The following is an 8878-nucleotide window of genomic DNA, read 5'->3' on the forward strand; positions in this document are numbered from 1 at the left end:
CCCAGATTGAGCAATACAACTTTATGAGTTGCGTCAGAAGGAATGTATTCACTCCACAGTTTTTAGAGCGGTTCCCATGTCAATATGGGAGGCACAATGAGTTGAAATCCCTGGCAGCCGCCATCTAAACAAAGCAGTAGACACTTTACACAACGGCTTGCATTGTATGTCACACTCTCCTGACGTGGCCTTTGACACTGACCACACATTTGTTTACAGCTTGAGACAACTTGTCCTTAATGTGATTTAGGATAGTGTAAGGACCCTATCAGGTAGGTCAGTGGGACATTAATGGTCTCATAATGAGATTCTGTTCATATCAAATCGTTGACCTAAAGTATCTCTTGGTGCTGTGAAGATGGGGGTTTGGAGCTGTAGGGCAGGGTCGACCTCCATCGAAGGCTTTGTTGGGGTCAAGTCCCCTCCCAATCCCCAAATGGCCTCCCCTTGAGACTCTGGGTCCTCCTTGTCAAGCTGTACCACATACTCTTGTCTTGTGAAAGTACCATTATCTAATGGGATGGGGTGACCAGGAATGGGGGGGTGGTGGTCCTGAGTGGAAACCCTCGTACACAAAAGCACTGTACACGTAGGGCTGACACAATTACTGTACAACTGTGTAACCAATGTTTATGGATGAAGGCTGTAAAATTGTATAAAACATTTTTTGGGGGCAAGAACAGCTGACTGAAGACTGGACAACCGGGCATTCGTGTGGTTGAGTCTGTTTCTGCACTGCTGTAACATGGACTCTACAGTAATATGGGCTCTACAATGTGGAGAAACATTGTTTTGTTCCTTGCTAAAACAAGCACGGTGTTGTAAGGCTTTGGTTGCCTAGACAATGACCCCTCCCCCTGCAGCAGAAGCACATGCAGTCAGGAGTGGAGGAGAGAAGGAAATGTGCATCTTGAATTTTTGTTAACTGTTATTACAATGACCGCAGTCATTTAGATGACCATTAACCGTCATCCAAAATTCCAGGACCGTTACAGCCCTATTGTACTGACATGTTTTTTTTATATCCAATGTCAGGGAGAGCATTTGGGTCTTCTCAGAAATGACCGGATGGCTGTCTTCTGCCAGGCGAGCACACTGAAAAAGGAGGACTTTTGCACAATGCGACCAGTTCGAGAACGGCTGAACATTTAACATAACCAATTGATACTCTGCAACCGCAGTGTACAAGCAACCTCTAAATGTACGAGTGCATTTCACTTTCAAACCGTTTTAATGAAGAGCTGCTATCAGTTTGTTCACTCTTTCATGATATGACTCGTAAAAGGCAGATAAAATAAAACCACACTACAGGTTCCCATATAATGTTAACCAACGCTGTATTTGGTTTCGCATTACAATATTTGTGGGGTCCAGGTGTGCTGGTTTTAACTCCACAGTACCGTTATCAACAATTTTGTTTTTTATTGCAAAACAAGACCCAGGACTTGTAGTTGATGCACATCTACAGTATGTCCGCTGATGAGATGAGAAATCAAGCAACTTGTAAGAATAAGCAATACAATATTTGTTTGGTAATTAATTGCACCCAAATAGTATAGCAAAAAAAAATGGATGCCCATCTTTTATATTATGTTTTAAAATATAAAACATATTGATACAGTTGCTTCTGGTTGTCTCATTCGTCATTCCTACTTGCACTGGTAAACCACTCGTTTAAAACCACACGAGTAGTATCCAACCCCAGCCCAAAGGCCCTCTCCCACCCGTCATGGGCCAGATGGAAACCATCAATGTTTCCACACAAACACACCCAGTCATGCTCTCTCTCTCTCTAAGGCATCCTGAGACATTTGCTACTCTGAAGTACATATGAAAAACACGACTATGACTTCCATCTCATTTGTTTTAGATGACATTGCTACCCCTCTAAGTTAACTCACACACACACAAAAAAATGCTTTTAAACCGTGTTGATTTGAGTATTGTGTTTTTGGAGCTTCTGGGTCAAAGGTTTAGACATATGGCCGTGGTGTAATGAGAACCTTCTATGGGCCCCTCCAACCAGCCTCTCCTCTGGGATTAAATTGTTGATAGCACTGACTAGGCATGAGGGGACCGCCCAGATGGAATAGACACACGCCAGCTGCAGGATAGAAAACATCACTTCGAATCACTAACACACACAGTACCCTCAAGCCAGCCCTGATTGATATTTGATACTGTGATACTATTTGTTTTCCATGCTCTCAATTACACAAATCAAATTTTATTGGTCACATACACTTGTTTAGAAGAAAAAGAAACGCACACCTATTACGACGAGGTGCTGGCTAGCGGAGTAGAAAACTTGAAAATAAAAGAGAGCCGCACACTCTAGGAGCTCAGATGCAAAAATGTAATTACCAACGTTTCGACAGCCAAGCTGTCTTCATCGGGGTATAATCACAAACACTGCGGGATGACTCGTTTATATAGTGTCAAAAGACACAGGTGTCTGTAATCATGGCCAAGAGTGGCCTAATATCATTGGTTAATAATCAAATATAAAAATGTTGCCGCAATATCCAACAAGTAATATTCTTAATTTCACAACATAAGTATCAAAAGTAAAATCATTTTTAAATTCCTTGTATTAAGCAAAGCAGACAGCCACATTTTCTAGTTGTGGGGAAGTGCAACTCAATATTAGGAATGTGTTCTTTATGTTTTGTAGACTAAGTGTATGTGAAAAGTATAAATTAAACACAGGTCTAAAGTTAGGTTTCCGCCCTATGAAGGAATGACTGCGTCGAAAGAGGAGGAAGCAAACATTAGAAAGTACACAAACTACACTGAACATAAATATAAATGCAACACGCAACAATTTCATTGATTTGACAGAGTTACAGTTCAAATGAGGAAATCAGGTGATTGAAATAAATTAATTAAACCCTAATCTATGGATTTCACATGACTGGGAATACAGATAGGCATCTGTTGGTCACAGATACCTTAAAAGAAATGGGCCTCACAATGGGATTGAGGATCTCGTTACAGTATTTCTGTGCATTCAAATTGCCATTGATAAAAAGCAATTGTGTTAGTTGTCTGTAGCTTATGCCTGCCCATACCATAACCCCACCACCACCATGAGGCACTCGTGGTCTGCGGTTGTGAGGCCTGGTGGACGTACTGCCAAATTTTCTTAACATGACGTTGGAGGTGGCATACGGTAGAGAAATGAACATTAAATTCTCTGGCAACAGCTCTGGTGGACATTCCTGCGGTCAGCATGCCAATTGCATGCTCCCTCAAAACTTTACTAAGACATCTGTGGCATTGTGTTGTGTGACAAATCTGCCATTTTAGCGTGGCCTTTTATTGTTCCCAGCACCTGCAACTGTGTAATGATCATGCTGTTTAATCAGCTTCTTAACATGCTACACCTGTCAGGTGGATGGATTATCTTGGCAACGGAGAAATGCTCACTAACAGAGATGTAAACAAATTTGTGCACAACATTTTAGAAAAAATAAGCTTTTTGTGCGTATGGAACATTTCTGGAATGTTTTATTTCAACTCATGAGACATGGGACAAACACTACATGTTGCGTTTATATTTTTGTTCAGTGTAGTTTCTGTGGAAGTAGTTACTGGGAGAAGGGGGAGGTAGGGGTAGGGGGCACCAGGTCATCTTTTATTGCCCCAAGTTTCCTGAGCCATGAAGTGTAGTCTAATCCATTCCAATAGTATCTGTCCTTAATGGCCAGATACTGTTATAATCTCCACCCGGCACAGCCAGAAGAGGACTGGCCACCCCTCAGCTTGGTTTCTCTCTCGATTTCTTCCTAAGTTCCTGCCTTTCTCAAGAGTTTTTCCTAGCCACTGTGCTTCTAGATCTGCAGTGCTTGCTGTTTGGGGTTTTATGCTGGGCTTCTGTATAAGCACTTTGTGACATCTGCTGATGGTATAAGGGCTCTAAAAATACATTTGATTTGATTAATAGCTGTCCTTGTTTGTTTTGATGGTGAGTTGAAATAAAGACATACAATAGGTTGATGGGAGAACAAATAACATTTTTTACACCCCCAAAATAATGTACAGTCATTAGGGGGGCCTATACAGTTTGTCAGAGCATAGGGTAGGTTAAACAAAAACAGTCATGCTTGGAAGTGAGGTTGACATACTGATATGTTATAGGGCATCCTAGTTAAATACATTTGCAACCCCAAGATCCAATCAAGGTCAAGCAGCAGAGAAGATGCAACGGGTGCAAATGGAGAAGTAGCTCATGCAAAGTTCAAGAAGTAATATGTACCCACAAAAATGATATTTTGTCTGTCTTTTTTACAGGACTAGAGAGCATTGTCTGTCAGGTGGCAGCTACAGTTGATAGGGCAATGGAGACAGTCAGCGATTCATGGTGGTCTGTCGTCGGAGTGGGATGGGGACAGATATACTGTATCAGCTGTGCTGTCCTCAGTAACAACAGGACAGCGCAGGGGCAGTCAAGGAGGAGTAACAAGAAGTCGGGTAGGTAAGACGCACACAAAAAAGTAACACACCCAAGCTGAATATGCAGACAGGGAATAAGTCCCTTTCAGTATGGCTAGTCTTCCGTGCTGCGTTCAATAACGATATCTTCACCACAAACTGATGCTCCACTGTGCAGGTAGAGTATCTAGCATTCTAGCCAATATGGAATTGCCAAGTGTCCATGTCACCTGCAATACTTCCGTATTAGGGTCAGGAGTCAGGACACTTAATTCTCAAGTGACATATGCACTGAAAAGCTGCCTGTGTCAATCAACAATTGGCAATTAGGATTGTCATTGATTAACAACATCTTGTCATTTGAGTGAACTATAGCCCTATTCGGACGGGATTAGTTTTACTGGGAAGGCCGGGTAACGTAATTACGTGCACGAGCACAAAACACCACGTCCGTAATTTATCATTTTAATTTGGTTATTATTCCAGCCCCAAAAACGTACTGTTTTTCGGCAAACTCCCAGGTCCTCTGATAATACATCCCATGCGAATCGACAAACCTGTTTTGAGAAACTGATATTACAGTTTAACAGGTGCGGCACACAGTTTGGTTAAGAACATGGGAACAAATTGATGCTTAAAACAAAGGGCTATGCACGTAGCCCACAGATGAATGATTTGTTTTGTCATATATCAATTGTCAAATATGTCAGTTAATTAAATGTCTGTATACAGTTCATGCTTCTTATTGATATTATTTGGACTTTCTTTGAACTGAAAGCCAATATCAGGCTATCCTTAGACTAATTTAAATATCTTCACGCCCAGGCTTCCATCATAACGATCAATATTGAATGAGAAAAACAAAGAATGACAGGGGGCAGTTTGGTAAAACTAATCCGGTCCAGATCGACATGCTGGGGGTAGTAATTACATAACCAAAGTTCTATAGTAATACCAGTCCCGTGCGAATAGGGCTTATGACTAGTGTATGTTTTTGAAGGGCACACTGTATAGAAGCTCTAGTTTAGGAGGGAAACTTAAGTGATAATCATCTTTGGCTGCCGCCACTTAAACCACCCTAACCCCCTACCATCTGTTCTAGGGATAGAGCTCTCTGTTTCCATGGCAACGCAGTACCCCTATTCCCTTAATGGTTTGTGGGCTCTTTTGTGTGCCCCACCATGCACAATTGCAACTGTAACCCGACCATATTTGGTTTGTGCGTGCGTGCCTGCGTGCGCAAGGTGACGATGCAAAGGGACCTGGACTGAAATAGGAGAATCATCAACCGCCCTGCTGACTACCACCAACGCCCCTATCAACCCTCACAAAGCCCGCCCAGGCACCCACCCATCCCCCTTAACCCCTAACAGCCCGCCAGGGCAATGTGTGTCGTCCCCCCCTTGACCCAATACACTAAGCTTGAGGTGCTACTAGGCGGGAATCTGTTGCCTTATCCCCCGAGCAGTGGTGCGTGAATGATTGCAGGGCAGTAAGAACATATGTCCACATTTGAACACATCTGATTGTATCCTAAAGTTTGTTTTACCTTAGAAGAGCCCTCCAAAACAGACTGTACTTTTCCATTCATAACCATACAACAACCAGAGAAAATACACATGTCAAAAAGAAGATTAGTTTAGTCCAAACATACAAAATAGCCTCCCCAAAATAACAACTTCAGTGCAGGATGGCAGTTTGCATTTCTATGACATTGCCTTAAGCAATTGTTCCTCCCAACCATTGTGTTTTACATGTTAATTTGCAACTCATAGGGATGACCTTAGGTCTTAATGGCAGTGTGCAACTGTTTTAAGGTCCTACTCCAGTCTCCTTTTTAGCTCATTTATCACCTGATTTACTTAACAAAAGCACATCTCAATAGGTCGTCCATGTATCCTCATGACATGGCACAAGTGGGGGAGGCTGATGACAGAGGGAACCAATCAGACCAACTTTTTCAACTGGAAAAGTTTAAAAAAATAGCTGGAGTGTGTCTTTAAGAGTCCATTTGCTTCAATCAGTTATAAACCGAATGCAGCTCTTTGAAACTGAACTCCAAGGTACTACAGTAGACTACATTGACCCACAAACACAGGCACCTGGCTTCACTTCCTCATATAACTGTGAATGAAAGAGTAATTATGCTGGGAAAGTTGAATGCTGTACTTAATTACTGTAGGATGTTCAGTGATGGAACTGCCAAAAACCAAAAGTTGCAACTGACATCTGGGCTCCCGAGTGGCGCAGCAGTCTAAGGCACTGCATCTCACTGCAAGAGGCGATACCCTGGTTCGAATCCAGGCTGAATCACATCTAGCCGTGATTGGGAGTCCCATAGGGCGGCACACAATTGGCCCAGCATCGTCCGGGTTTGGCTGTGGTAGGCCGTCATTGTAAACAAGAATTTGTTCTTAACTGACTTGCTTAGTTAAATAAAGGTAAAATAAATAATCACTCCCTGGCACAGAAGGTTGGTGGCACATTAATTGGGGAAGACGGGCTCGTCGTAATAGCTGGAGCGGAATTGTTATGAACGGTATTAAACACATGGCTTCCCTGGCCATGTGGATGAAAAATGTTTATTGAAAGCAACGCTAATAGGTGTGCTGGAACCCTGAAACGTCAACACAGACATTTTATTGTCCTCAAATAGGCAAATGATTTTCACAGCCCATAAACATCAAAGACCATATTATAGAACAACACAGCAAACAGACATGATCAAAAACACATGGACAGTAGTTGCAAGCACGAGTCAGGGGTATATTCTGTGTAGTGATGGTGAAGGGCACCACAAAGCTTTTGCTGAATCATGCCTTGATCTTGCAACGTGAACAGTCTGTCTTGTGCCACTCTGACATGTAACTCATTCTTCCAAAGAATTCGTTATACAAGGCATACACAAAAAGCTGTAATTGATTATATTAATTTCATTATTCAACTGGAACTCAACCTAAAACATGTTTGTTTTGGACCGGAAACCTGAACCATGCATGCCAAACACAGGAGGTTGGTGGTATCATAATTGGAGAGAATAGGCTTGTGGTAATGGCTGGAGCGGAATAAGTGGAATGGTATCAAATACATCAAACACATGGTTTGATGCCATTCCATCCACCCTCGTTCCAGCAATTATTATGAGCCATTCTCCCCTCAGCAGCCTCCAAATCTCGACCGGACACAGTAGCGTCAACTGTATGTCCGTTATTGCTGAATCTGTAAGTGTAAGGACTCTCGCTAACCATTGATGTTGCACAACAATTGATCCAACGTCTTGCAAATTGTATGGTATAACGTCAGCTAGTGTGTTGGTATGGAGATCACCTCAAGAATGTGAGGGGCACATTACATCCAGCAGGGGAGTGTGCCAGGCTCTAATAATTCAACTGCCTCAAAGCACCTTAGCATGACTAAGGGCTTGGACAGAGAAAGGCTGTGCTGAGGGGAGTGCAGTGCAATTCCAATTCCACAGATGTGTTGCCCAGTGACTAAAACAGGTTTAGAGCACCTTTTCTTGAGAAAATGGCAGGGATGGATTTTGTATTAATGCTGTTGGAACACAAGTAGGTGTGAGTTTCATCTCCCTTGACCAGAATACTTAAAGTGTATATCTAGTCAGTTCAGTGACAGTGAGTAGTTCAAATGTTTAAGTCATCAAGTGGTGGAATTGGTGGGAAACACCTGGAAACAGAATTCTTCCAGTGAAAATCGGGTTGCAATGTAGCTTAATTCTCAGGGGGATTTTCTCCAAAATTAAGTTTGTTCTGTGCAATATTATTTCCGCAGCTCCAGTGTTATCTTATCCCTGGGACTCATTTCTTATTCTCTGCCACTCACTCCCCAATTCCTTCATTCTCAGCCGATTACATTGACAAAATAGCTATCTACAGCTCCCTAATGGGGAAACTCATGGCAGAAATTGCACAAGTGCTCAGGCACAAGTCAGTTAAAGTCTTTCACAAAAGCAGGGTGTGTGTGGCATTGAGGAAGATGCATATCACGAGGGGATGATTCAACAACTAGCCTACACAGGTTATGCGCAGTGGCACACGTGGAACAAGCAACTGTTGGTCAAAGCACTTCTACCTAGTGCTATACTTAAGTAATTTAACATTTGCAGTCGGGACACTCCAATCTGGAGAAATGCATGAGAGTAAACTCAGAGCAAGCCCAATCCAGGGTCTACACATTATCGGCAAGCAACTTGAAAACCTCAACGTTCTTTGTTCCTGCTGTCTAGTTTCTGCCTCTGTGGTGAAAAGGGGGCTTGTACTATAGTTAACGAGGGGACCTCACATTGAAGTCCATGAATGAATGCAGACTTGTGAAATCTCCCTAAGAAGGGGGACACATTCCATCTCTGACCTGTTTGCAGCACATATGAAACAATGAAGACCATTATGTTGGGCTTTGAGCGCCAAACCGCCTTGGCCAGACATCA

This window comes from Oncorhynchus clarkii, chromosome 3 (genome assembly GCF_045791955.1).
Source record: "Oncorhynchus clarkii lewisi isolate Uvic-CL-2024 chromosome 3, UVic_Ocla_1.0, whole genome shotgun sequence".
In the NCBI taxonomy this organism is placed as follows: domain Eukaryota; kingdom Metazoa; phylum Chordata; class Actinopteri; order Salmoniformes; family Salmonidae; genus Oncorhynchus; species Oncorhynchus clarkii.